The sequence below is a fragment of the Parasteatoda tepidariorum genome, chromosome 12 (genome assembly GCF_982258835.1).
Source record: "Parasteatoda tepidariorum strain Cologne lab strain chromosome 12, Ptep-v5.0, whole genome shotgun sequence".
In the NCBI taxonomy this organism is placed as follows: Eukaryota; Metazoa; Arthropoda; class Arachnida; order Araneae; family Theridiidae; genus Parasteatoda; species Parasteatoda tepidariorum.
In genome coordinates, this window is record NC_141766.1 from 8,098,075 (window position 1) to 8,125,200 (window position 27,126).

Sequence of the window (27,126 nt, forward strand, 5' to 3'; positions counted from 1 at the left end):
TATATTAAACCCAAAAAAATTAAACTGGAAATTTTATTTGATACACCTTTTACTCGTTAATTAATTTTGTTGCTTTCGTTACAATTCTCATTTAGTTAATTACTTCAAAAATATTAAAAAATTAGTTTCTAATAAAGTTTTTTTTCCAATTATTCAGCGAAAAGTATTTTTAATCTTCAATAATTTTGCAACCTTGATAATTTTTTCCTTTTATACAAACTTTCTAATTTAGTACATTAGGATAGTTTTTCAATTAATAGTAGAAGATTCTTGGATTTAAATTGTTCTTTTACTTTTCACTTCTTTTAGATAATTCATTTTATCATAACCAATGTATAAGAAATAATATTACTTAATATAAAAAATTAAAGAACTTAGTGAAGCAAAAAAGCATTGTTAATAAATTTTTTTAAAATGTTAAATTTGTAAAAGTAATGAAAAAGGATTAAACATTTGAATAAGCTTTAATGTTTTATTTATTCCTTTTAAAAATCTTTGTTTAAATTCAGATGATTATATCTTCGAGCTGTTTCTTCTAGAATATTAACATTAAGGATTAAAGGATTAAATTAAATAATTGTAATACTAGGTTGATTGCACAGGTACATTTTTTTTTAAAAACAACCACAAACCTTTTTTTTAAATAAATTTTTAGTTTGTTAAATAAGCTCTACTTAGTCTGTGCATGCTCATAGTCATGTATAATAAAGTCAGAGTTGATTATTCAACGACTAATATGTAAATATACACCTTTCTGACTCTTTTTAATAAATTACCTTGACTTCTGCTAATTTTAGCATGGCCACCAAATCAATGCGTTTGTACGCTTTTGTATATAAACAAGATCAAGCTACTCAGTTAGTCAAAGGTCATGTTTTTTAAAGACTTACTTTCTTTACCACTTTGACGTTATTTGTGATGTAACCATGACTTCTGTCTTTTTTGGCATCTCCATTGTCTAGCAACTGGAACGCTTACCTAAGCAACATTTGCACATAATCTTTTGGACATCATACTACCAGTACACAAATGCTTATCAGACACTTCGAAATGCCCCACAATTGATAGTATTTATCATTTAGATTTTTAATTTCAAAATGATGTTTGCTCGTTTTTTTTAAAAAGAAAAGTTGGGTATAATGGTAGGTAGGTAAGTACTTTATTTACGTTGCACTAGAGCTGCACAATGGGCTATTGGCGGTGGTCTGGAAGCATCTCTGGGGATGATCTGAAGACATGCCATCGCAATTTTGATCATGTGCGGAGTAGACTTGCTTTAGTAGACTTGCGCGCGAAATCGAACACTTTACGGTAGAACAGTTTAACGAGGACCGATACGGTGCACCCTCGGTCCCTACGCAGGCTGATCAAAGAGGTCACACACCCGCTTACTGACCACAGCCAGTGATACTTGACTTGGGTGCTCTACTGGGAACCGTGTCCTTACGATCAGTCCACTGAGGGATTCTGGGTATAATGGAATCTTTCTATTTTTAAAGAGCTTCTCATTATTTTGACAGTAAGATATAATGAGTAAAGGATAAATGCCTCAGTCTGCAGATAGAGAGAGCTAGTGTGCATGGTTGGACTGATTTCCCATTTTGAATTCATGCATAACATTTTTTTGTTTATCCAAAAATTTAAAAATTATGAGTAAAGAATAACAGTTTCAATCTCGAAATAAGGAAAGTTAGTGTTTAGGATTGGACTAATATCTCCCCTTGAGTTTAGATAAAAAAAAATTTCTGATTCATGACTAAAATGTAAGATAAAACTTTAATTTTCGTTAAAATTGCACTTGGACACAAAACTTATTAATTCGGAGGAATGTGATGCAATAATTATTAGCTATGATTCTGTTCGAACTATTTAAAGAAGAAAGAGCCCAAATATTAGTGGCATATAGGGTGATTCTTTTTAAACATGACAATTCGGACCAAAAAATTTCTTCAAATTTTAAGTCTTCAAAATAATCTAAAATTTTTTTTGTATGCTTCTTTAGTTACATTTATTAATATCTTACAGACAGCAGTGTAGTTTATTTACATTTGCTTGAGAAAAAAAAATAATATAGAAATTCACCAAATCTTGAATGCCGGGAAAATGACATATTAGCTTAGAAGTTTAAAAAACAATCATTTTAAGTTAATAGTAAGTAACTCAACTTAAGCCTTTATGTTAGATGGACCATAAATTTCTTAAATTAATTCTTTTTATCCACTGCAGAAAGAATCAATTTTTTTTTGTTGCTGATATGTACGGAATAAAATTGTATATAATAATCAATCATTAAATAAATAAATAACTTTGATTACATCCAACCATATTACAATCATACATAAACTTGGTATTAGGTTAATATTTGCTTTTCCTCCTTACAATATTAGCAGTCAAAAAAGTTTTTTGGTAACACTTTAATGTCCTGGCATTCATAAACCAGGAAAATGACAGCCAGGATAATGACAAATTCGCCATATTATAGAATATAACTATACTTTAATTTAATATTTTGGTCTTAGACGTTTATATTCTGCAGAAAACAACAAGATTTCTTAAAATAACTCAGATAAATCTATGTAGTTATGTTATTAATGATTTCAAGAAGCCAGGAAAATGACAACACATAAACCTTCTCACCTTGAAAAAATTTTTGAAATAGATTTTGAACCAGAAAATTGGTTCTTTATTCATGCAACAAGACATGTTCATTTAGGAGGGTATCTAATCAATCTATAACAATAAGATATTGATTGCTGGCTCTATCTATTTTGGCTATAAACCACTAAATAAAAGTAGCCAGGAAAATGACAAATTTTCTTGGGACAAGCAAATTATTGACAGAAAAAATTAATTTAAGCGAAGTTTTTGTAAATAATACCCTCGGCGTATATTCTAGAAATGCTTACACCGGTTGAGATAAAAAAAATTAGACAAAGAAAAATTTATGGGAAGTTTTGAAGTGAGTTATTATTTGAAACATTGTTTGGGACGTGCCAGGAAAATGACATTTTGAAGTATAATTAAATTTTTTAGCTATACAAAACAGTCAATGCTCGTGCAAAGTCATTTTAAAATGCTAACAGCAATACAATTTATTAATTTTTTTAAAAAAAAGTTCTTTTAGTATTATAGTATTAAATCTTGGAGCAAAAGACGTTGAATTGTCATATTTCGTGAGAATCACCCATAAGTATTATAAAAAATTAGCCATCGCCATGCAAAACAACATAAGTTATTCAAATATTTAACATTGCTGAGCCCAAAACAAAGTTGAATTTTATGCTACCACCCCTTCCAATGAACTGGTAAAAAGTTTCTTACTCGAAAAAAGTTTCTTACTTCGAGTAAAAATCTTACTCGAAGTTTCGAACTTCGAGTAAGATTGATAAGATTCGGTTAAACCATTTACCAAGCCAGTTTATCCCTCATACGACTGAGTTCAACCTAATGTTTCAACCTAACTTATGGTTCAACTGCTCATTTTTATTAAGATTGTGATAAATTTACACAAAAGTATTGATGGTATGTTTCAACATTGTTCCGTTTAAGCTAAATGTGTATTTATATAGTTTTTCACTTTTATAGGGCCTGACGGCTTTTAATATATTGTAACAAAGAAAAAAAAAATAGCTAAGGCTTTTCAGAAAATTTACATGGCAGGGCGTAAATTTTATTTCTCCAGTGTTGTTGTTTTTAGCTCTTAAGTTCCTCAAGAGATATAGCTGTGAGTATTAAATCAAAGAAATAAAAGGGAAAATCATATCACAATTTTTCGAAATGTTTAATGGATGAAAACCACGTTACGAGATTTTCGAAACTTTCATCATCAGCTACAATCATGTGTCGTAATCGGAGAACGAAATTTTCATACATCAAAATGCAACGGGGGAAAAAAAACAGCAGAAAGTAGCGTCATCTGTCGTAATTTTTTAAAACTAAAACCAGAAACTCTGTAAAAAAAACATCGATGCCTTTTCACATAAATTGGTTGCAAAAAATTTTTCTTTAAAAACCTCAAAAATTTTCCCAATTTAGTCTACAACATTGCAGTCTACAATTACTCTAATTTTCTCTGTAGTCTACAACTATTCTGAAACAAACATTCTGATATTTTCAACGTCTCATTGAGACATAGAGCTTGCGTCATACTGTTTTTTTTAGTATTTTTGTTTACATTTAATATTTATCTATTTACCTTGTTCGAAGACAGAATTTGAACAAAATTGCTTAAAGCATGACTCAAGGAAATGTCAAACAGTGAAAAAAAAATTAATCGCATCAACTTTTAGAAGAAATACCAGGCACTAGAAATCCGAATCGTAAAAGTACAGTCTAAACAAACGTCTCTGAAGACTCCTAAACATGACATTTCAATACGCCAACTAAAGCTCCATATTTAAACTAGGTATCAACTTCTTCAGCTTTAAACTTTTTCTCGGCGTTTAAATTCCTTATTTTGCGCCTCTTTCATGGAATCAAATAATTCTTTTCTCTTATTCTTTCGCATTTAGTAGAATCTTGAGAATTACTTTTTTAGTTTTCCTACGTTGTTTTCTCCGGAGGAAAGAAAATAGAAAAGGAGTGTTTCAATTGAAGTCCGAGTTTACTTATCGACTGGCTAAGAAATGAACTGGAAATATTTTTTGTCCCGGCTTTACTTTAAAAATTCAATCAAGTTTTTTTATGCCAGAGGAAATCCTTTTCAAAAAAACAGAAAGAGTTATCCCGTTTTTTGACAGTACTTTAAAACATTATAATATAAAGTTGGTGTCCAAACATTGTATGCTTTAAAAGTAAATATTTATTACAAACAAACCTTTAAAATTACACTCAAAACTAGTTCATATGTTTATTTAGAAGCTTTATCAAAATGAATACTTCTCTTATTTGAAGGACTAAGTGGATGAAGGTTCTAAGTGACATTAAATTATAATTTTAAAATATATTATAATAGAGTGGGCTTAATTATTGCACTTCTGAAAGTAAAATTTACTACAAGTAATGCATGTTTTGAAAATAAATATTTATTACAAGTAAACCTTTAAATTACACTCAAAACTAGTTCATATATTTATTTTGGAGCTTTCTTAATATCAAAATGAAGACTTTTCTTATTTGAAGGACTAAATGGATGAAGGTTCTAAGCGACATTAAATTATAATTTTAAAATATATTATAATAGTGGACTGGGCTTAACTAATGCACTTTTAACAATGATATTTACTATAAGTAATGCATGTTTTAAAAGAAAATATTTATTACAAGTAAACCTTTAAATTACACTTAAAACTAGTTCATATGTTTATTTTGGAGATTTTTTAATATCCAAATGAATGCTTCTGTTATTTGAAGGACTGAATAGATAAAGGTTCTAAGCGACGTTATATTATAATTTTAAAATATATTATAATAGTGGACTGGGCTTAATTATTGCACTTTTGCAAAGTTTTACTACAAGTAACGTATGTTTTAAAAGTAAATATTTATTACAAGTAAATCATTAAATTACACTCAAACTAGTACATATGCTGATTTTGGAGCTATCTTAATATCCATGTGAATAGTTTTCGTATTTGAAGGAATGAGTGGATGAAGGTTCTAAGTGACAATTTAGTATAATTTTAAAATATATTATAATAGTAGATTGAAGCTTGATTTTTGCACTTTAAAAAAGTAAATTTTTACTACAAGAAATTTTTGAGAATACAGTCAAAATTAGTTCGTATAGCCTAGGCTTCTTCTAGTATTAGATTTTCCTAGAGTGACAGATTTCATTAACCTGATTTAGCTAAACAACGGAGATATGTAACAACAACAACTTTGTAACTTATTTAATATCCCATTGAATCTCCTTCTTATTTGAAGAGCTAAGTGGATGAAAGTTCAAAACAATGTTCTAGAAATTTTTAAAATACTATAATAGGGAATTAGTGTTTAGTTATTGCACGTTCTTAAAGTAAATATTTATTACAAGAAAACCGCGAGGTTAAAAATACCCTCAAAACCACTACTCCCTTGAATTGCTTTATTTCTTGAATAGCGGAATGGAATTTTAAAGTATTATAATAGTGGATATTATAATAGTGGAGTTATCACCAGTTTCTTAAGTTAATATTTATTACAAGCAAAATTAGAAAATGCACTCAAAACCAGTTCTTACATTTACTCGGACCTTATTCAATATCCACTTGAATCAAATTCTTAAATGAAGAATGGATGAAGATTCTAATTAACACTTTAGTGAATTTGAGTGAATTAACTATAAAGTTTATATTAGAGAATAGGAAATAAAGATTGTCTTTACTTTTTTTTATTGTCTCCAATAAGCCTCCAATTGGTGAAATCTATAAATGCCTAACATACATTTAAATTGCTCGCGACTAATCGCCTCCACTCTTTGAATTTCAATTTACCCTAAAAAGATAGTTTTCTAAATTACTTTCGGATTGTTTGTTGTCAGTTGCGTTTGAAACCTTCCTCTACAACAAAAAGACTCAGAAGTTGTCATTTAGTAACCTTCATCCACTGAGATATCTAACCTTTAAGTACTTGGCAACATAGATAATTTTTCTTATAGTTAAATAAAACTAAAATAAGATATTTCCAGGAGATATATTAGTTTTTTTAATGTCTCTTAGAGCCTTTATCTATAAGATCTTTAATTGTTTTCAACCCAGCACACTCTGAGAAAATGATAACCATAAATCGAACCATTATATCAAAGTTGAATCATAATACCATAATATTGTGTAAATATATTGCAATCATAAATAGACATTTTTTTGCTTAAATTGAATCATAAAATTATGCATTTAAATGCAAAATATTAGCTTATATTGTAATACGTTTCAAATTACACTTTATCGTCACAACAAATTTCTTTGGCATTACGGTTCTAATATTTTTTAAAGTATTATACATCTTCCATATCACCAATATCTTCCTATATACTTCAGCGTTTTGTATAAATTTCTATTTTGGCATTATTTGTTATGAAAATATATATGTTAAAATCTAAGCTATAAAAATACTTTCGATCAGGTAATCGATATTTTATCAAATTATTCATAAATATTGCACATTTCATACGGTTATATTTGCATAACATTTAGTGTTATAATATAACATTACATATAACATATAGTTTTATAATATAATACAAAATAACATTTAGTGTTATAACATAGTCAAATAATTTAAAACACATGAATAGATTTTATTTTAATTCATAGACATTATATGCCTAAATAGATTAATAAATGAGGAATATATTTTGCATTTGATAATGCACACCGAAGATCTTCTCAATTTAAAAAAGTACAGGTAGATTTGTTTTTAAATTTTAAAGGACTTAAAAATTTTAAGCATATTTATTTAAATTTTAATGACGAACTGTTTAATTTGTTTTCCAGGCAATTTATAAAATTTCATACAGTAATATTTAATGAGCTTTGGTAACACGTCAAACGAAATTATTAAGAAAATTTATATTTATAAATTTAAATATATATTAGGGAATAAAATACCCAATAGCATTTAAATCACATAGAGCTGCTTCTTTTTCATTGAAAATATATATTTTAGAAATAAATTGAATTAGAAACTCATGAAGTATTTTACCTTTAAAGCAAAACCAATTAATTAAAAATACATTTAAATCTAAAATAGTACAAAAAACCTTCTACATTTATAAAATCAATGATAAGGATTGGATTTTAATAGTTTTGAACTTTTCAAAATTTTAATATTTTTCATTTAATTTTTATGCCAAATTAGATATTCTGAGTGATTTAGAATTAAAAAAATAACAAGTTATCAGTAAATTGCAATCACTTCATTTGCCAGATTGATAAACTAAAGTAGTTTATTTAGTTTCATACAAGAATTTTTAAAATTCAAAGCATTGCCCATAAAATGCACAACCACCCGAATTTCACTGACTATTTAAAAAATTATATGTTGACCACGCCCTGAATATTGTAAGAATGAATTAAAGTTGATAAACGTGACATTTATTTTTTTCCCTTTTAGTAAGCTGAGAAAAAGTATGGTCAAAACTATCAGAATATGAACAAATTTACCGCCTTTCTGCCTCTATGGAAACATCAAAAGTTGACAATTTTTACCGAAATGCTAGGGTAATGATTTTGGTAAAATTAACAATCAAATATGATTTTGTAATAAGTGATAAAATTTAGTAAATATGGCAAAATTTGGTAATTTTTTCGTCCGTTATTGTAATCAATTAGTGCTAACTTTTAACCAAGGTATGGAACTGAGCACAAAAAATGCCTTCTAAGAGAAAGCATTTTAGTGATAAGAGAATGCACAAAAATAAATTTGTGCAAAATATTGGAACTCTTAATTCTTTCATTTAAAGATATTTATATTTAAAAATTTGAAATTTTTAAAAAATCAGCTTAAAAATTACTGAGAAATAGCGATTTCAGAAATGAGAATAATTGTAGGTTTAATAATCCAATTTTATCGAACAAATGTTTGTATTTAAAAATTAAAACATATTTTGCCTCATATCGTAATTAAATTATTTGTTTGTACTAACTAATTAGGTGCTCTTTCAAATCATTCAGATAGGATGAATAAATTTCGATTTCGATCATTCAATTTTAATTTATTCGCGATGACTATTGTTTTTCACTGTACCTAATCAACTATTACTGATTTCATTCTAATTGTAATTATCAATAAAAATCAGTTACAAACATTTAAAAATATAAGTATTTAACATTTGACGGAGAATTTCTATTAAACATATTATTCATAAATTTTTCATTATCATGGATTAATTAGGTCAAAATAAGTAAAAAATATTACATTTACCATTTTAATAATTTATGGTTATGAAATGCAGATGAAACACCGGTGTCTTTTTCGGTGTTAAAGATAAAATTTTCCAAACACGGCTCATATCCAAATAATAAATATTCAAATATGCTCTTATTTGCAGCTACTTAGATCTAAGAGAAACAGTCTTTGAAATTTCTTTGATTTAAAAATTCAATTAAAGTATAAATTAAAAAAAATCAATCAACATTTTTTGAATTTCATATTTTAGTACATATATAAATTTATCTAATAGATTAATGACTATTAGATTGTTTTTCATAATTAAAAAAATACTAAAATACATTTTGTTTGTAATTAGAGCTTCAGAAAAAAATATATATGAAAAGGGACATCGGTGTTCTATCTGCGACAAAGGGTTAAAATTAAGAAATAGTGCCAAAGTAAAACAATGAAATTTTAGAGAAAATATAAAAGAAAAGACAAATTGAGAAAAAACATTATGTAAAAACAAAATAAATAAACATTCAGACAAATAAAGCATTTACGAAACATAAAAACGCACAATTTATAATCATAAAAATGTAAAGGAAGCTCACATACCAAAATCAAGTGCACTAAAGCAGAACTGTAGTTGCGTAATCACAGAACAAAATTAAACAAAACTACTCGAAAGTGAAGGAAACCAGTAAGCTAGAACTTCACAATATTTTGCTTTCCGTCGAGGTGTTTATCACTTAAATAACGAAATTAGTAGGCGGAGCTACAACATTTATTGTGAATATTATGTACAACCAATCAGCAAGCTCACCCAAGCAGGTTCCAAATTTTTGTTGATATTTTTGTTTTATAAGAAATATTTGATTTTTTTTTCTGTTTTATAAGAAACTCAATATTTTTTGTTTGGTTTTATTCTTTTTCCCCCTCCTTATTTCAATTCAAAACCTATAAAAAAGCATTGGGTAATATTAAAATTATTTCTATTTTTCCTACATTGATTGATTTTTTTAATAATTTAAATAGTATATACTTAAGAGAACTGTTATTGCTAAAAAATCCCATTTATTGAAAATTTTTTCATTTACAAGTTCTTTGTAATAGAAAAACGGAGAATTATTATTTTTCAGACATTTTCATGTCTATCAGACGTTTACATGAGAATCAAATATTTTATCTTAGGTTTCTGCGTGCCAAAGTTTTTGATATCTAATAAAATTTAAATTAGTTTCCTAGTTCTTACCCTTTCATATTTTTGAAAATCGATATTTCTTTCATATTTCTTTCTGAAAATTGATAAAATATTGGGGGATAAGTATTAAAATTATTATTATTATTTTGCATGTTGATTATTTTTATAAGAATATTTCAGGGCAAGGGTTATTACTAAAAATCCATTAATTAAAACTGTAAAAACTAAATTCATTTGCAAATTCTATCACTGAGAAAAAAAGTATGGTCTACTAGAATATGACGAAATTTACCATGTTTCTGGCTCTATGGAACACCAAAAAGGTCGGTAATTTTTACCGATGTGCTTTGGTAATTATTTTGGTGAAATTAATAATAAATGTGGGCTTATAATATGTGATAAAAGTTGGTAAATTTGGAAAAATTTGGTAATTTTATCGTGATGCCTAAGTGCATGGCATAAAAACTATTTCTTTGATTAATTTGCTTTTCAGCTTTGTATGTTTTACTAAATATGAAATAATAAGAACCATAATTTTAAAAACTAGAATTTCTGGTAATCCATTACCATATGAACTGAAAAATCTCCAATTGATTGATTTAAATTCATTATATTTTGGTTTTATTAACCAAAATTATTGTTTTTTTTTTTCACCGGAAATGTCATTAATGTACACCGAAGTAATTTTACCAGAATTTTTTTCCTCGTGTAGCAATTAGATTGCAGCTGTACAATGTAATATTATTTTTCAAAATAACTTAAAGATGTTTCTGTTTCATTAAAAGGTTACAACTTTTTGCCAATCGGTTTTTTTTTAAATGTGTATTGCGCTAAAGCACTTTTTGGTGTTGAGCTTCGATATTATACGATTTCGATATACGATATTTCAAGTTCGTATCTGTAAAACTAATACTGATTCAAACATTTTCATGTCTATCAGATATTTTCATACAAATCAGACATTTAAATGACAATGAACGTTTCGGAACACATAAGTTTTTGAAATCTAATAATCTTCTTTTTCTACTTTTTTACTCTTCCATATTTCGAAATAAAAATCGAGAAAATATCGGATGATATTAATTTATCATTTTTATTTTTATTTTTCAGAGTTTATGAAAGTGTAATATGTACGATAATATGGATAAACTTAACATTGTATAAAGGTTGCTGCAAACTTGTACAATATTATGATTTAAACGATCTAAAATTTCTGACAAAGTTCTTTAAACCAAATTACAGAGCTATACCATGCTACTACGTAATTCTTATTTTAAAATATAGTAAATATGCGAAGACAATATTTTGTGCTCCTTACATTAAAGTAACTATAAGTAGTTATTTGATTTATAATAAAATTCAATAACACAACCGAATTAAAAAAGACATTACACTTTTATTTTAGACCTTTACACTTTAATAAGAAAACAACAACAAAATCTAAAAGGGAGAAAATTAATATTCACAATTCAGTATTCTGCGTCTCTTACAACAAATTAACTGTAAATAGCTATTGATTGCTTTACAAAAATCAATATTTAATTCTTTTATGTATTATTAATTAAAAAACTATTATCACTTTGATTAAAAAATAACAGATAAATCTAAAAATTGAATAGTTTAAAAATCTAAAAATATAGTTACTGTTTTGTGCACAGTGCGCGCAACAGTATTTTGTACTCCACGCATTAATAAAACCAGAAAGAGATATCGGATGTTTTATAAAATTAAATAAATTTATGTAACTTAAAAAAATAAAACATTTTGCACTTTAAATAGAAGAAAAGCAATAATTAATATGGTGAATAAGTAATTATTCACAATACAGTATTTGGTGTTTTTCACATTAAAGTAACTATAAATAGCTATTATATGTCTTTATAAAACTAAATATTTAATCTTTTCGAATTCTTCTTCTTCTTCCAAGACGCCACAGCCTGTTACAGGGAAAGGCCGTCCTAAGTAGTCTTTGTCATCTCGGCCAATCTGTAGCAAGGATCGTCCAGTTTCTTTTATTTACTATATGAATGTCCTTCTCCACCGAATTAAGGCACCTAATTTTTGGTCTTCCTCGTTTACTGTTTCCATGGGATTAGTAAAAGCGAGATTTTTTACTTAGTTTGCATTATCTGATCGGAATGTATATTAAAAAAATTAACACTTTAGTTCTTAAGCAATAGCAAAATCTAAACGGCAAGTTAGACGTGTTTATAGTTTCTCTAATTTACTATATGAATGTTCTTCTCCCCCGGATTAAGACACCTAATTTTTGGTCTTCCTCGTTTACTGTTTCTATGGGATTAGTAAAACAAAGATTTTTCACTGGGTTTGTATTATCAGATCGCAATGTAGGGTAAACCAACCAGTGAAGGAACACTACCCAGTGAAGGAACATTTCATATATATTGATTAAAAATGAGAATTTGAAAGTTTTTCTTTAGATTGATTGGTAACAATAGCTTACTGCCAAACAATAGGAAGTCATCTAGCAATGTTTTGGATTACCTGGTCAAATATACTTCTCTAGAAAAATTTTTGAATTTGTTATTATCTCTGCAACACCTTGTTTCTTTGAAAAAATTATAAGGTGAGTGTTTGTATTTATATGTCTGAAGTGGAATTAATTGTATGTAATAGTTTTATTTATCTCACTGTGAAAAAGAGAATCCAAAATATAGTTATTGAAGTTACGTTTTATTTTTTTTAAGCATCATAGCACAATAAAGTACTGAGAGGGGGTGTTTATTCACTGGATCACCAAACGATGAAAAACCAGTGAAGGAGCAAGTGTTCCTTTACTGCGTTTTTTTCTAAGTTACTGAAAATAAGAGATAAACTTAAATTTTCTTGTACCTTTAGTGATGTTCCTCATCAAAAGTATGTTAAAAATACAAAGAGCAACTTCTAACCAGTGAGGGAGCAGGCATGTTCCTTTACTGGGCATAGATTTCCCAGTGAATGAGCAGTATGTGTTAATATGTTGAATTCATGAGTCAATTCATGATTACAAAAAACAGTTAACATTTTCCAAGTATTTATTTGTTATAATTTCAAAAATAGGCTTGTTTTTAAATATTTGTATGGCTTATAAATTCATAAGGAACATTAAGAAATAGTCAAAATTAAGTGTTCCTTTACTGGGTGTTCATTCACTGATAAGAGCTGTTTCTTCTTACTACTTGCTATTTGAACCTCCAAAACTTTAAAACAATATAATGATAACAATATTATTCTCTACAATTTTTTTACATAATTTGCAATTAGTAACAAATATGTTGACACTGTCATTTAACTAAAATTACGAATTTTGAAATTAATATGATTTTTTAAAAGGCAAGCGAAGCTTAAGTGTTCCTTCACTGGTTAGTTTACCCTATGTTAGAAAAAAGAACTTAAAATTTGAGTTTTATGGGAGGGGGTGAAACATCACATGACAAATTTTTAAGGAAAGTAATTGACGTCATATTATGCTGCACAACAGGTTGTTAAATTACTACTACTACTAAACTGACCACTTCCTTTTATTTACCCAAGGTGTCCATCTGACTGCAAGTAAGTGACCGCGGTCTCTTTCATCTTTCGTATTCCAGGTTCCTTTTTTTTCTTTCTAGAAAACATCATGGGAGTGAAACTAACCTCTGGGCAAGAAAAATGGTTATTTCCTTAAAGAGTCTGAGCTTTCATTGCAGTTTCTAAAACCCTTTTTTTTTAAAAAGGGAAGAAAATATTTAAAGGGGGAAAAAAATAAAACGTTAGCCTAAAATTTCGGCGAGTAATTGAAAAATTTATTTTTAGGGCGTCGCATGAACGAAGGATGATTATCATTATTTTCCTACCTAATGTACTGGCATCGTTGTATAATTGAAAAAAAGTGCATTAAGGAGGTGGTGCATAAGTGAGAGGTCACTGTATTTTATATTACTGTATTTTATATATTTAATATTATACATTTATACCACGTTTTTTAAATTTTTTTTTTAACAATTTTACTTTAATCTAGAGCATGAATTATATTACCTTGATTTATTTCACAAAAAAAAGGAGGAAATAATCAAGCAATGAAGGGTTAAAAAATTTATTTCCACAATATTAAAATTTAAATCTCGTTGATAGCCTTAATAATTAAATTAAATGAATAATTAAATTAAATGAATAATTAACACTTTCTAGAATTATTTAAGTGCATATTATATATGTTGAATATACCGTATTTAAAGCCTTGTTGATGAAACGATAAGCTTAAACTACGCTTAAAATGCATATTATACAAATTATAAATTTGAAACTTAACATTATTTAAATACCTATTTGTTTAGAATCAATACTAATAGTAAGGAAATTAACAAATGCTTCCCTATTAAAATTAATGAAACAAATTTGTATCTTATTAATTATAACAAATTCGCAGAATATATCAATTTGTTCTTTATCACTGATATTTAACAAAAGGAAGTCGAATTTAGTATATTGGTAATTATAACACATCTACACAATGTGCTTCTCTTTTCAATATTTTGAAAGCGTTTAAGTAAATTAAGTTTACAGTTAAATGCATTTATTTGCTCGACGTGTTCACAGTATAATGTAAAAGATTGAGTAATGTTATTGTAACTTAAAATGCCGAGAACTAATTCAGTTTAATTTATTTCTAAGTTTTCGTATCTGTATAAATTTTCACATTTATACACTGTTTAATGTAAGATTTCATGTTAAATTGAATTTGGATATGAGTCATGATGCTTGTTGCTTCCCTTTAGTTATTAACCAACTTCATTTCCTTTACTTTTTATTCCTTATTTTTAGCAACTTAAATCGATTAAAAAGGGAAACATGATACTTGATTTAATTTTTTAAAGAAAACAACAACAATTTGATTTAAGTGATATATTTTACATATATACATGATCAGAATTTAGTAATATTAAACCAGGGTTTACAAATCAATAAAAAAAAAATGGTCAGATTGACTTAATTAGTATCACATAGAAATGTGGTGTTTTAAATTTTAGTATATTTCTTGAAATTTATATATATTTATAATTTATTTTAAATTTATTAATTTTATAAGAAAATTATATCTACTAATGCTTTAATAGTTAGCTCAAGTTATTTCTGCTTTGAAATTATTCTTCAGACTGTTTAAAAAACTGGTAAAAATATCACCATGCTATGGCTGTACTACACAGAGAAAGAATGCTCTGCAAAATTGTCATACTGGTATGATTAAGTCATTTCTGGTAAATGAAACAATTTATCTGCCCAAATGCCAAAATTTCTTTCATTTTATTCAAAAAATTCTCGAAGTCTGGTGAAATACGCAAAAATTAAAATTAACATTAAAGAGTCCAGACTTTGGATCGCTCTCCACACTGAAAAGTGGGGATCAAAAAATTCCTACCCCCTATGCTCTGCAGGTCAGGAATATGAAATGTTTATTCAGTTAAAGTGCGTTTTCGCTTCTGATTTAGCAATTTAAAATATTATCTGCACTAATTAATTAGAATATTTGAGGTTACCTTTTCGAACCATTAAGATAGAGTCCTAGAACGTGAAGATCCGATCATCAGATCAAAGGATATTCAGAGTGATCCGTTTTTTATTTTGCGCACTGTACATTTATATCATTATAATTTCCAAGAAATCATTAACAAAGTCACATACAAATAATATTTACACTAACTCTTGCCAAAATTAAAAGATATAAATTTGCATTTGAAAACGCTTTGTTTATAACACCACTACCCTCAAAAATTATTACTTCGAATGGTATTTTCATTATTTAAAACAATTTAGATTAATAGATTTGTTTAATTTTATTTTAAAGTGCCATGTAAATGCTAGAGACTTCTCTTTAAATGTTTTCATATTTACTACATTTAATCTTTTTCAAAGGTTTTTTGAAATCACTATTTCCTTTCAATTAATTGAAAGCCTTGAGTCAGTTATAGAAAACATTTGCAAATACCGTAGGGGAATCTAAGCAACTATTCCTAAAGGATTTGCTTCATTGAGTTGTTTACTTAACTAGAAGAGAGAATCCTATTTTCTTTTATAGTTTCATTATTCACAAACATACTCCCCAGTTTTATTATAATCGTCATCGTCTTTTCATAATCATCATCTTATTATTTTTTGTTTTACTTTTTTTTTCTTTTTTTGAAAATCGAGAGTGGAATGATGATTGGAGCAAAATAACCCGATGCAATCAAACTAAACTCAGTGGAGCGACAGCCCTTAGAGGGCCAAGGCCTACTGTGCCCATCTCAGTTTTCTTGACCCTGGGCTCTGGGGTGCTGGAGCAGATGTTCCGGTCAGGTGGTCAGCTGAACGCGGAACCCCCAGTATTTAGTTCCCAATCATGCTTGGTATTCATCTATCGACCCACTGAAGGGATGAAAGGCTGAGTCAACCTTGCCCGGCCGAGGATCGAATCCTGGACCTGTGGCACGGGAGCGCAAAGTGCTATCACTCAGCCACCGGGTGATGCAATCTGCATGGAGAAAAAAAAATTCTGGTGAAATTATTGTACAGCATGGTAATGACATTCCTGGTAAAAAAAAATCATAATTCCGGTAAGGAAACTAAAATATAACCGTATTTATAAACCATTCATTTGGTTATTTTTCCGTTCATATGGTAATGGTTTGCCAGTTTTACCAGTTCATATGGTAAAGGTTGGACAGTTTTACCAGTTCATATGGTAATTGCTTTTCAAAATTATACTTCTTATTACCAAACATTTAGTAAAAAATACATAACTGAATAATAAATTTAACCGAATGAATGGTTCTTATGCCATGCTCTTAGGTATCAAGATAAAATTACCTAATTTTGCCGCATTTACCACTTTTTATTGCATATTATAACGTTATATTTTATGTTACCAGATAAGAAGCTTCATTCGCTTCAAAAATACATAAAACGTAAGTAATACTCGAATTGTTTCAACCGCTACAAAAATAGGCGCCCATTTTCAAAACTTGCCAAACGTGAATGTCTTATTCATTGTCATTCTCGTCTGGCAAGTCTTGAAAATGGGCGCCTATTTTTGAAGCGGTTGAAACAATTCGACTGCTATTTACTTTTTATGTATTTTTGAAGATTTTAATCAGGAAATATCTTAAGCTTCAGTTTCTTGGGATTATTTATTTGCTATATTCTATAGTAAATTTTACCAAAATCATTACCAGTACGCTTCGGGAAAAATTACTGAACTTTTTAGTGTTACCATAAAGCCATAAACACGGTAAATTTTATCAGATTCTGGTAGTTTTAACCATTTCTCTTTCTCAGAGTAAAAAAAGAAGAGGAGGGAATAAAATAAATTTTTATCAATTTCTTTTCAACAAATTTGACTTACTTAGTCGTTTAAGAACATCTGCAGTACAAAAAAGTAAAATTAAAAGATTAGAATACGTTTGTTAAATTTAGAGAGTAACAAGAAATGATCTCACTTAAAGTTTATAAACAGTATGAGTGTTTTTATGATTATTTTAAACTTACCAGAGAAATATCTTCTTATATTTTAGCTTGAAAACTATTATCATCTATCATTTTTTAGTGTTTTTCTCGGGGTTAGTAGACTAAGTTTTCTTAGCTTTTAAACTTAAAATTTGTCATAAAAATTTAAATAAAATCATACATACGTTTATAATTCATTTCTTGAATAATACTGTGTGGATTAATTTGCTTCATTTTAATTTCTTAAGACATCTAAAAAATTCATACGCTAATAATATTTACCAGAAATGAAATTAAAAAGGTTTTTTTTAAACACTATCACCCACATAAACTCGAATTGTGTAACACCGAACTGTGTTAAAAACAATTTTTTTAAATTGTGTAAAAACGCATATAAATTCTGGAAAACTTTCTTTAAGCATGTTAAACCATAATTGCATAACTTCGATTGTTTTTTTTCTTTATTATTTGAAATAGTTTAGATTAATCTATTTGTTTAATTTTATTTTAAAGTGGCATATAAATGCTGGATATTTTTCTTTAAATATGTTTTCATATCTACTACATTTAATCTTTTTGAGAGGTTTTTTAAAATCACCATTTCCATTTAATTAATTGAAATCCTTATGTTACCTATAAAAGCCATTTGAAAAAATCATTGTAGAATCTAAGCAACTATCCCCAAAGAATTTTCTTAATTGAGTGGTTTAATTAACTAGAAGAGAGGGTCCTATCTTTTCTTACTGTTCCATTATTTACACACATTCAAATCGTCTTATTGTTTCCATTGAAAATTTTTATAATCTTACTCTTTTTTCTTAAAAAAAAATTTGAGGGTGGAATAAAAATTAGAGAAAAAGAGAAGAAAATCCCGAAGCAATCTATAAAATGAAGGAGGAAGAAGAAAAAAAGTTTTTTTTTTTTATCAAGTTCTTTTCAACAAATTTAATTGATCGTTTAAGAACATCTGCAACAGAAAAAAAGAAGAATAAAAAGATTGGAATACGTTCGAAAAATTTGGAAAGTTTCAAAAATTGCTCTTACGAAAGCTTAACAACGCTGTGAATATTTTTACCATCGTTTTATTAAACGCGCCGAGAAGAAAACATTTTCTTAAATTTAAAGTGAAAATTATTATCTTCCATCTTTTTTTTTCCCCGTTCATTCTCAACACCCTATTCTATTCAAATTATATCTGCGAACATAAAACTTTTTTCTTACTTTAGTTTTTTACTCTCAAAATAATTGTATTAAATAATGACTATTTTTTTTTAAGTCGAAGTTATTTAGAAGTAATAAAAAGTCCCAGGCTGTATGTGTGGTTTTTTTTCTCTCCTTTTTCCTTCTTTTAATGTCGAAAGTATGCGAATATATTCCGGTTTCAGAATTTTTCACATATTTGATCGTGAAGCATATTAAAATTCAGTCAGGGTTTTTTTTTTAATTAACACAGCCAGTCGTGTAGAAAGCCATAATGAAGTCTGACAGCAATTAACGCAAAAGTGTACACTTTCAGTTTTTATAATTGCGATTATTTACATAGCCATTGAGTTTATAGTATCATAGAAAATGCATATGTTTGAAAGTGGTAAAAAAGTTAATTACTTTCTGCATTCCTAATGCATAAGTTTTTGAAAGAAATTTCTTTTCTTTTTGTTCTCGTTTAACAAGGCTAGACTGCATTTTTTGGTTAAAATTGCATATTGCTTTTTCATAGCTTTTTTATAACTCTAAGAATGACGTATCATTACATTTTTGGAAGACAAAAGATATAAATCAGTAGTGTGAAAAATAATGAGAAAATTATAGCTTGTTAAGTTATTATGTTTTTTGTTAATTTATGAGTATGCAAGCAATTTTAACTAAAAAAGGCATATTGCTTTTTCATAGCTTTTTTAATAACTCTAAGAATGACGTAACATTACATTTTAAGAACACAAAAGATATAAATCAGTAGTGTGAAAAATAATGAGAAAAATTATAGCTTCTTAAGTTATGGTTTTTATTAATTTATGAGTATGCAAGCAATTTTAACAAAAAAAGGCATATTGCTTTTTCATAGCTTTTTCACAACTATAAGAATGACATATCATGACATGTTAAGAAGACAAAAGATGTAAATCAGTAGTGTGAAAAATAATGAGAAAATTATAGCTTGTTAAGTTAGGTTTTTTGTTAATTTATGAGTATGCATGCAATTTTAACTAAAAATTGCATATTGCTTTTTCATAGCTTTTTCACAACTATAAGAATGACGTATCATTACATTTTAAGAAGACAAAAGATATAAATCAGTAGTGTGAAAAATAATGAGAAAATTATACTCTGTTAAGTTATTATGATTTTTGTTTGCTTATGAGTATGCATGTAAGGTTACAGAAATTGCAATTTACCTGATATAAACATATATTGGATTTCAACTGCTCATAAACGTCTTTTTTAAGTCCCTGAAAATAAAGAAATAAATTTTGTTAATAAAAATTGAGATAATTTAAACAACATTTTAGCATCTATAATTACAGAATAATATGTTCTATCTAACAAGTACATAAAATTATTACTATACGCGATGTAAATACAAGTGATTGTAAATTATTCCACCCTGAATGGTAAATTAAATATTGTTTTAGTTGATTATGGAATATTTTAATTATTAATTAATTAAATAATAAATTATTGATTTTTGATGTTAATTCGAAACTAGAATTTCGTATTCTGTCTAACAATTACAAACATAAATATTGCTCTACGCGATGTAAATTTATGTGATAAAAGTCAGTAAATCAATTATGTATTGTTGAATGATTGTTGAATGTTAGAGTTTGTAAGCATTGAAGATTTATTTCTAGATTGATTGATTATAATTGAGATAAATATATTATATTTCTGCTTGTAATATGCTCGTAATAGCGAATATGAATTTTTTCCCACACAATTACGAAATTCGTTTTTCCAAGATAATTGTTACAGAGTTTCAAGTTATTCCATGCAAAAAAAAATTTTTTTTACAGTTTTAGTTACTTTTATTAATTTATTTAATATTAGTCGAAAAATTTTTGAATTGTAGGTACATACATTTTTATATTTTATTATTTTAAAGAATAAAATTTTATAAAGAAAAAATACAAAATTTGAACCAAATGGGCATATTGCTTCCGAGCAATCGAATTCTAAATCTGTGACTTATTTGAAATTCAATTTCTCATAAACTATTCCACCAATTTCATTCAACTTTGTATTTTGCCTTATAAAATTAAATTCTTTAAAATGATGTCAAAGTTTGTCTACGTTAAAATTCGAAATTTCTAAACTATTATTATAAAAAATAATAACTAATTCTTAAAAATAATTCCTGCGTGGATCTTTGGATAAACAAATATTATAATTGCTGTCAAAAATGATTTCAATTCGCTTAAAAAATTCTCGAGATATGACGAAATACCCAAAAAAGTAAAATTAAAGTAAAATAAACGTAAAAAAAGGGGGTCCAAACCTTCGACCGCTCTTCTGGCCAAACTAGTGGAATCATATTTTCCCGATTGTGGCTACCCCCTATGTTTTGAGAGTCAGAAATCTAAATCTGTCGAAAAAAAAGGTATGTTTATTGACATGTTTTTATATCTGATTTTGTAACTTCAAATATCGTCTGCACTAATTAAATGGCATATTTGAGTTTACACTGTCGAACCATTAAGATTGAGTCCTAAAACAGCGAAGATAATAATTAGATTAAAAGTTTTTTATGTACTGTACTATAGAATAAGTGAAACCGAGAGTATCTATAATTCTATTCATTAATATATATATAATATATTAATGAAGTTTTTAACACTCATTTCTCATGTAATCAAATATAATTATTTAAAAACTACCATTAATATCTCAATATAGTGCTACAGATAACACTATGCATTGAATTCAAACCTCGTTCATAGGAATTAAATATATTTGCTCCTAATTTACACTACTTATTAAGTTTATATATAAATATTATTCAGTATTAAATAGTTTATGAATCAATCTTCCAATTACGATGTGCTGAAATAAATATTGTTTACATTTAACCAAACAAGTTATTTCTCGTCAAATTCTCGCCTTCATTGACCAGTAAATTTTTCGCCAATAGGCGTCATTACTAAATATTACATATTGGAATAGGAAAACAGTTGTTATATTATAGGAAAGCGTTTTGAAATCTCGAAATTATCATTAGTAAGAACAACAAATTATAATTACCAAATTGGTACAAATAGACAGGATTAGACATGTTATATTAAGTGTCACCGTGCTATCATAAACGCGCAATGATATGAGAGTTGTGTCTGCTGCATAATTAAGTTATATTTTCGAAGCTACTTAGTTGTGCAATACATCATGCAATCTCATCAGCATCGATTACCAGGAATTCTGGGTATATGATAAGAGCAAATCATCAGCACCCTTGGCGATCAAAATGCTACTTGTTCTGGAATGCTTTAGAAAGTGAGAGCCTGTCATAAGTTATATATCTATTTCAGATTTCTAGACATTTTAGAACACACGTGATTCTGATAAATGTTGTTTTCATTTATTGATGGAATTAAATTACTCTAAGTCTTGAGTTAAAATTTGGACTAATATTTATTGTAGGATCTTTATTTGCTATGTTACCATCGATAGTAATCAATAATAGTATTGCAGCTCTCATATTGTCAATAGCAATTGTTTTAATGAACAAAATATAGTATATATGAAAGGTAGAAATAAAAGTTGCATGTTACCATCGATAGTAATCAATAATAGCATTGCAGCTCTCATATTGTCAATAACAATTGTTTTAATGAACAAAAAATAGTATATATGAAAGGTAGAAATAAAAGTTGCATGTTACCATCGATATTAATCAATATTAGTATTGCAGCTCTCATATTGTCAATAACAATTGTTTTAATGAACCAAAAATAGTATATATGAAAGGTAGAAATAAAAGTTGCATGTTACCATCGATATTAATCAATAATAGCATTGCAGCTCTCATATTGCCAATAACAATTGTTTTAATGAACAAAAAATAGTATATATGAAAGGTAGAACTAAAAGTTGTATACCGTATATTTTCGAATGTAGGCCAAGAAATTTTGAAAAACTTTTAGTAACTAAAGTGGGTAGTCGGCTTATAATCAAATCCGTTAACTTCTCAAAATTTCACTTGAATATCTCCAAGAAACATACTTTTTCGTCAATTTATTTAAATTTATAGTTATTACCGTCACTGAACCGACAACCCAATGTTGAGATTATGACTATCTATGTTCAACTCTGTAGCCTTGTAATTTTGAATCCAACCAGAAGACGAGAAAACTTCGGGATCAAGTATTGGAAGAAATTTGCCTTTGTGGAGGACTTTTTGATGGAACTAACCCGCATTTGCGTTACACGGAGAGGAAAATCACAAAACCTCCCACTGTTAGCCTGACGACAAGGGAATTCTAACCCATGATCCGTCTACCACTGAGGATATTTTACGAGGGTTGTAAATTAAATAGTGGCAACTTAACCTTTAAACTCACAGAAGGACGTACATGCGCAAATTAGATATGGGAGCTGTGAGGTGGGGCTGTTGTCGATGTGTAGAGTGCAAAAAAAAGTCAATTAGCTTAGAAGGGTAGTTGTTGTGTGGCGTTAAAGTGAGGAGTTTCGTTTCCATCGCTCTAAAGCATGTTTTCAAAAGGTGATCAGCGGTCGTGGCTTACAATCGAGGTTGCCCGTGGCAAAAATGCAACAGAATGCTATCGAGGATTAGTGGAAGCCTTTGGAGCAAATGCTTTACCATATAGGACAGTAGCACGATGGATTCAAGCATCTCGTCTTTTTTCGTCATTAAGCCTTTTCACAACATGCTTTAGAGCGATGGAAACGAAACTCCTCACTTTAACGCCTCGCAACAACTACCCTTCTAAGCAAATCGACTGTTTTTTGCACTCTACACATCGACAACAGCGCCACCTCACCGCACCCATACCCTATTTACGTATGCGCGCCCTTTTGTGAGTTTCAAGGTTAAGTTGCCACTATTTAATTTACAACCCTCGTATATCAGCTTTGAGGTCGATGCGAGCAGGGCACGGAAATCGTATCGACCAGCCATCGCTGGGATTGAACCCGGGTCACCTCATTGAAAGGAGAACGCTCTATCTCCGGAGTCATCACGGCTCTTTCGTTTTTTACTGAGCATTAGCGATATATCTCTAAACAGCATGAAACAGCATATATTTAAATACATAAAATGACAGTTGAAAATATGATGTCTAAAAATAACATTTGAAAAGGGAAAATTTCAATAGGAAAGTAATATTTTTTTTAAGATTTTATTTTACAGCTTATTTTCCTTCACAAACAATAAATGATTAGAACTGCAAACGAACAGAAAAATTTAAACTTGTTAGCGACAAAATTCAGATAGTTCTCGTAGTCACCGTCTGACTTAATTTTGCTTTCAGCCACGCAGAATTAATTGCAGACGACGTTAGTCTGTAAGGCTTGAGAAGAAGAAGTGGGAAAAACAGAAGTTGGAAAAAAAGAATCAATGAGACTTTCAATGGGTTTTTATTTCTGAAAAGGTCACTTGGTATTTTAAATGGAAGTTGAAAGTTAACCGCAAAAATAGGGTGTCTGATTATTTTTACGTCGGTTTATATCTTAGTTTTGAATTTTAAGTAAATTTTCAAAGAAAAAAATATTATCTCGGTTTTTATACAAATGAGCTTTTATTTGGGAATATATTATGCTTATACTTATTATATATATTAATAATAATTTGCAAATATGGACATGATTGATAATATATTAGTTTAATAATCAAAGAAGAAAAATACTTTTTAATTTTTCATAATGAAAACGCTATACCTTTCAGAGGTGTAATGGTATGCTTTTCCTTGAATTCTCGCGAAAAATTTTTCTTGGTTCTCGTCTGTATTTATTCTGTTTTAATCATTATTAGAAATGAAATAAACTATAGGATTTCAAATATATAGTGACCTTTGGCGTATAAGCTCATACGTCTAACTTATATTGACACTAACAATTATTTTAATAATTAAACAATAATATAATGAAAAGTATGAATAAAAGTATTAATAATAATTTGCAAATATTGGCGTGCTTTTTAATATATTAGATGATCGGTGGGTGAAAATACATAACAATTTGACGCGATATATAAAACAAAAATTCTAGAACAATGAAAAGAATCATAATAAGGAAAAGAATTAAAAAATTAAAAATAAAAAGCGAATTAATCATTTTTAGAAATGCAACTCTTACATTAACTATAAGATTTCGCACTTACAGTGACTTATAAGGAATAGGCCCATATCCCAAACTTATATTGCCAATAACAATTATTTTTATAAATAAACATTGGTATGCATGAAAAGCATGATTCAAAGTATTAGTAATAATTTCGAAATACCGGTATGCTTGATAATATGCTGGATCTAGGATCTGAGTTCTGGGATCAATGGTAGTTGAAAAAATACAGTATTAATAATAATTTGCAAATATCGGTATACTTGATAATATACTGGATCTGGAATTTGGATTCTGGGATCAACGGTAGTTGGAAAAAAATACATAACAATTTGACGCGATTTATAAAACGAAGATTCAAGAATAAAGAAAGAAAAGAAGAGTTAATCATTATTAGAAATGCAACTCTTATATTAATTATAAGATATCAAATTTACAGTGACCTTTAGGGGATGGGACCATACGCCAACCTTATATTGACAACAACAATTATTTTAATAAATAAAAAACAGCGTGTGTGAAAAATATGAATAAAAGTACAGTCGTATGGGAATTTCTTTTAGCGTGTACTAATTATCGATTCCTCGTCAAATTGTATACGGTTATAATATCTTAAAGTACTTTTAACTTGAACACGCTTAATGCAAAATATCTTTTAAGATGAACTCGAATTTCATTACCCATGAAATAAAATTAAACTTTCAATTTGAAATGGAAATTTATTTCCCCTCTTGCAGGTAAGAAAACTGATCATTCATAGTTCAACATCTTTAAGAGTAGTTTTTTTTTTTTCATTGCCTTGTTGTTGTGTTGATAATTGCAAAATTACAGCAGTCAAATGAAAGAGATGTGTGAGTTAAAAATATTGAAGGGGAGAAGGCTTTACAAGAAATAAAATAAGCCCTTTTGAACTCTAATATGAATAGAATTTTCTTTCACTTCAGAAGGTAATGAAGCATGTTTTCCTGAGAAATGACCACCCATGTTAATCCTTTGTTCAATATGTATTGTGATTTCTCACATACTCTCATAGGTTCTAAGAAATTGATAGCGCTGAATTGCATTTCTACAGGTGAAGTCATGTGAAGCTTATGTTTTTCTTAAATTTCACTAGCGAATACTTTGGTTTATTTTCCTCTGATGAATGCTTACGAAGTAATCATTTTGCAATGCAAAATAAAAATGCGAATAATTTTTTGGATATAGTTGATAATTTAGAAAACTTTTCGAAAGCATGCGTGAATAAGAAACTGAAACAGTTAGCTATTACCAATTATTTTGTTAGTAATCCTAATTAGGGCTATAAATCAGTTTACTTCTATTTGTTAATATTCATAATTTTTTTATTTCTTCGACAGAATTCAAAAAACAAACAAATAGAAAACCAAAAGATAGTACGTTTTTTGAATTTTGTCAGTAATAAAATGATTGTTTTTTTTCTTTACAACTTTATTTTATTTATTTAAAGTAATCAGTTGTACTTAGTATACGATGTATAATTACTAATTTAATATGAAGCGAAAAATAAAAAAAATATTAAAATAGTATATGTATTAATTTACGTATTGGTAATAGAAACTTAAGATTAGAAAACGCAAATAGATAGCAGATGTAGGTAATAGAAAATGTCTGTGTATTGTACGATTTTCATCAAAATTTTTTGAACTGATAACATTGACTACTTTAAACGTGAACAAATTTTCTGCCTCCCCTCAAGTTGACGTTAACGAGGTTTGGCTGTATTAATAATAATTTGCAAATATCGGTATACTTGGTTATACATTAGATCAACGGTAGTTGAAAAAGAACATACCAATTTGACATAATACATGAAAGAAAAATTCAAGAATAAAGAAAAGAAAATATATAGTGATGAAAAGAAAGTATATAATTTTACTAGATGGTAAAATCATTGTTAGATAAAGCTGTTTCACATTATAGGTATAAATATACAAAAAAGAGAGTTTTTTAATTGGATACATTGTTTGGCAATACATTATCTTTGCTATGAGATAATCACATCCACCACAATTTCCGAAATATTTGAATTTTCTGCTGTTTGGGCAATAAAATGTTACCAAAGAGAAGCATGCTTTCAGTTCTGGTTAAAAATAATAACAATAACAAACGTTTCTTATTGTAGAGAAATATTTTGAGCATAGTTGAACAATTGAGTGAGTCGAGGACTAAAACAATTGAGCATTTGAAGACTAAAGCAAGGAGTGAAATGACATCAGAAATATAAAATTGAATCAGAAATATATAACTAAGAACAATAATAATCAGAAGTATATTACAACGTCTTACGTCATGATATTGTTAAAAACAACGTTAAAGTCGAAAAAGAAACAAGAGACAAGGCTAAAGGACTACAAAAATACTAA